The sequence below is a fragment of the Lissotriton vulgaris genome, unplaced genomic scaffold (genome assembly GCF_964263255.1).
Source record: "Lissotriton vulgaris unplaced genomic scaffold, aLisVul1.2 SCAFFOLD_831, whole genome shotgun sequence".
NCBI classification, from domain to species: Eukaryota; Metazoa; Chordata; class Amphibia; order Caudata; family Salamandridae; genus Lissotriton; species Lissotriton vulgaris.
In genome coordinates, this window is record NW_028244772.1 from 438,256 (window position 1) to 443,107 (window position 4,852).

Sequence of the window (4,852 nt, forward strand, 5' to 3'; positions counted from 1 at the left end):
ACCTAGGTGGATGCGGGTCCTGACGTGTCTCTTTATGAGACCGGTATGTTTCGTACTGTTTCAGCAGTGCATCTAGTAATTCTAGTAAGTTCTGTTCTCGAGAAATTCATGTGTTTCTGTTCTCAGTATTCCAGGTAATATTCTGTCCGAACTGTTATTTTTATGTCATTCAATGTGTATTCAATGTCGTGGTATGAATGATTTGTTTCTCAGTCATTATTGTGTTCATTGTGTATTGTATTGTGTTCAGATCCCAGTTTAAATCATGCCTCTGTTCTCCAAGTTACGTCAGTTAAAAACTAGGAAAGGTCTGCTCGAGGAAGCAGTTCCTGTCCCGCCTAGGGACAGTCCAGGTCATTTTATGTATCATAAGCATGGCATAAGTGCCATATTATATCTAGACTTATGGGTCGAGTATACTAAAGATCTAGAAGAGAAATATAGATGGCCCGTATCAGGTACGTGGGATGCCGAGTGCATCATGCGAGTAGAGGAAGCATTATGGAAAAAGAAAGCCAGACAGTCACAGAAAGATGCCATCGAGTTATGGCGCAAAGAATCTCATAAAAGAACCGAAAAAGAATTCAGAAAAGCAGAATTAAGTAGAGAATTCTCAGAAAAAGCCCAAGAAAGGGAATTAATTGAAATAGGTGAACGAGTTAAAACTGAACAGTCAGACAGACAGAGGAATGCCCTTATTAAGGGTATGTACCCTCTTCTTGCCGAGGGCTTGCCAAAGGCAACCCCGGAGGTATCCAGTAATTTCCCGTCACCATTAGTTCCGACCAAGCTACGTCACAAACCGACCGCAGCTGATATTTTTCTCTCGTCCTATTTGGACGACACAGTCCCAGAATATGCAAATCCTGCTCCGCCAGCTCCTGTAAATAATGTAATTTCTGTTCCTCCAGCCACCGGGGCACCTGTTACAGTACCCGTTACGGTACCCCCGGTCCAGCCTACAGTACAAGTACCCGCTACATCGGTCACTATGCCAGCACGAAGAGTATCAGTCGACGATTCCAGTTTAGGGGCCGCGGGGGGAGGTCCTCCTGGTACCCCGCCGCCACAGAAACGTGTAATGTTAGTCGAGTTACATGTACGTGTGTTACAGCGTACGCCCAAACATCAGTCCGTTGCAGATATCAGGCGAGCTCTTACCGAATGCCGTTATGATCCAGTCCCAGGCGATGATAATATGGTTATATATTCATTACGCGTAAGACGGGTGACCGAGTATTTGGACACCCTACCGAATATGAAAGAAGATCTAGACAGAATATATCGTTTCATCCGTACAGGGACAGACCCAGAAAGTATTGGCGAAGTCATGTCTCTAAGGAAAGCTGAGATTCAGCTCATGCTATTAAAGTTTCTAATTAATTGTCTAATAAGGGAACAAGATTATCGGACTAAAGATCCAGAAGAAATGAAAGTCCTGACCAGGTGGAGTGACAACATATCCGAGGGAAGACACAAGACACTCAGTAGTATAGAGAGTATGTACAGGAAAATTCGTAAGGAAATAATAAGGTTACACGAGAAACGCAAAGCAGCACAAGTAAGCGAGAAAGAAGACGACTCTCCTACCGAAGAGGTAGACAACGAGAATCCTTCCAGAATAGCGTATGTAGGTAGAACTAGACTTTCCGACCGACATTCACGTCTAGACTACAAGAAAATTGTTCCTTCTCCAGTACCAGAACAGTGTTCTCTAGAACAAGTATTTCAAGCTACCGATCACATTCTGAAATCACGAATCGGTTATAGTGAACTTAGTACCATGCATGAACAAGAACTAGCCCGATCAGCAGTCCGATGGGCTACTGATTCTACCACTTTTCCAGACGAAATAGTGGCACAAATGTTTCTGAAACTGCCCCCAGCCGAGCAGCGACTGGTGGGTATGTATATGATCCAGCACCTCATTACACTGTATGAGGGTCAGCATTCTGATCCAGGTCTGTTACATGATGTTCTGAACGAGCTACTCCAGTATAGGTGGAAAGGTCTAGGTACCGATTTAATTAGTATCATTCTAGAATAGCGCCACAAATACCGAACGTTCCTGAATCCGCATTTTGTTCACGTCTCACCTCCAGAAAGTAAACCGTTTTACATAGATAGACAGCATCCGTTACGAGAAGTACATCCAGTTAGGACAACGGGTGGTGAAATGCAACGAGTATTTGTTTACACCCCGATTACCAAGATGGAACTCTTAGAGATGAAAAAGTTAATTCCCTGTCACGATAAAGATCCAGCAGGGTTCCACCGTGAATTAAAAGACATGCTCCGTATGGGAGAATACACATATCCAGATATAATTAAAATGTTAAAGGTCCTGTTGCCTGCGGGCATATATGAAAAACTCAAGGAAAAAGAATGGGAGGTGGAAGAGAAAAAGATAGATTGGGCAGCTCTATAAGCTGAAGATAATACACGTGTACCAGGTACCGGTCTAGGAGACAAATGTAAAGAATTACCTGAGCTATTAATACAAGTTTTGCCAAGATTACTAGCCACGAAAAAGGAAGACTGGGATGCAATCTCAGCCTGTAAACAGAAACCCGACGAAGATACTAGTGATTTTTATTCTAGATTCGAGAAATGTTTCATTATCAACAGTGGTTTGAAAACGAGTAGCGAGTCATACCCTCATCTTTTTGTTACTAAACTAGTCGAGAATTCAAGTCCACAAGTTAAAAATCGAGTTTTGAAAGTCGAAAGTACCTGGCAAGCTAATACTCCGTCCCAAATGCTTCAGATGCTTCAGTATCACCAGAATAGAATTAGAGAAGAGCAAGAACACGAAAGGAAACGTATGAAAGACAGGAAAATGAAAGTATTAGTTGCACAATCTGTTCCACAAGACAGTCAGAAGAGGGGTCCGAATCAAGCCAGTCATCCTGCAGTTCCTGTTAAAGGGACCTGCAATTATTGTAAACAGCCAGGTCATTTTATATACGAGTGTGCAGTTCTGAAACACAACATAGCTACCGGTAAGACTAAAGAAAGACCACGTCCGCCTAGACAAGAACAAGTTTCACAGACTTCCCAGTTACCACAGAATGCACAACAGACAGTTACAGTACCGCAGCCTATAGCTGCAACACAGCATGTTACACAGCAGATGTACCAGTATGCACAGTCCGAGTATCCAGAGTACCAGCAGTATTCATGAAACAGCCTAGAGAGGGAGGTAGGCTTGCCTCTCATCGAGATACCTGTAGATCAAGAGGGTCCCTATGTTCACAGTCAAGTATTAGGGAAAGACAGAAAGTTTCTGATTGATACAGGGGCAAGTAGGACTACTATCAGTCATGACGAGGTTCCAGGGGCTCCGCTCTCAGGCTCTAGAAATGTTTCCCTTGGATTTTCAGGAAAGCCAATAGTTAACGAGATTTCCAAACCAGTTTCTCTAGAAGTAGGTCAATTGTCCCGAACTACTGATTTGTTACTCACGAAGTCATGTCCAGAAAATTTGTTAGGTATTAAGACACTGAAAGAATTAGGTGCAGTTATTTGCTGCTCCCCAGAAGGAATACGTTTGTTTTTGCGTGACTTTAAGGGTCACTATGTATTACGTGATTTTGATCCAAGATTACTGAATGTCCCCCAGCATCTGTGGGCGCAAGGTCCAACTGATGTTGGTTGTATGCAGATCACACCCCATCGTGTGACTCTGAAACCAGGTGTAGTGTTACCACGAATCAGACAGTACAGATTGCCACCTGAGGCTGTAGCAGCCTTATCCAAAATTATTGACGAGCTCATTGCTCAAGGAGTGGTTGTAGAAACTGACTCCAATGTATGTAATTCTCCTATCATTCCAGTCATGAAACGTACTGATCCAAATGCACCTCCAGTATATCAATTAGTGATCGACCTTCGAGAACTTAATAAATGTATCATTACCCAGTACCCAGTAGTCCCAGATATCTCATCCCTATTGACAGCCATTGATTCCGAAGCCACGTTTTTCACTGTCATCGACATCAAAAATGCATTTTTCAGTGTTCCCATTCATCCAGACAGCCAGTTCCTTTTCGGATTCTGTTTAAATGGAAGGAGCTATAAATTCACACGAGCTCCTCAAGGTTTCACAGAAAGTCCTAGTATTTACAGTCAAGCACTTAAGAGACAACTAGACAATATTCACATGCCAACTGACACTGCCCTACTCCAGTATGTCGATGATCTACTGATCACAGCCCGTTCTGAACGTGACTGCGAGCGTGCGTCACTTACGGTTCTGTATTTCCTAGCCGAGATGGGGCACAAGGTGTCCCCTTCGAAGCTTCAATTCTGTGTCCAGCAAGTGATCTATTTAGGCCACTTACTGTCCAAGAGGGGTAGGCAGTTGACACCTGACCGTATCCAGTTAATAGCGAGTCTTCCTCAGCCCAAGACCCAGAAGGAGGTACGAGCTTTTATCGGCCTCACTTCTTATTGCAGACAATGGATTCCTCAGTATGCATTTCTAGCCAAGCCACTGATACAGTTAACGACACAGGAGGCAGCCGTATCGACTGTCCTCCCTTGGACATCTGAACATACACTTGCTTTTAATGAATTAAAGAAAGCCTTATGCCAAGCTCCTGTTCTAGCAACACCGAACTACAGCAAGCCTTTTACACTTTTTGTCACTGAACGTAATGGTACAGCATTATCTGTTCTCACACAAGATCAAGCAGGACAATACAAGCCTTGTGCTTATTTTTCGAGCACATTAGATCCAGTAGCCCAGGCTCTGCCTGCGTGCCTCAAGTCAGTTGCAGCCACAGCACTAGCTATCAGACAAAGCGATTCCATAGTATTAGGACATTCCCTGACAGTACAAGTTCCACAC

The 4,852-nt window shown here is 43.6% G+C and overlaps 1 pseudogene; it reads left to right on the top strand.

Moving 5' to 3' along the window:
- The first annotated feature begins 481 nt into the window (after positions 1-481).
- On the top strand, positions 482-3,184 carry LOC147666751 (uncharacterized; annotated as a pseudogene).
- Positions 3,185-4,852: the final 1,668 nt, after the last annotated feature.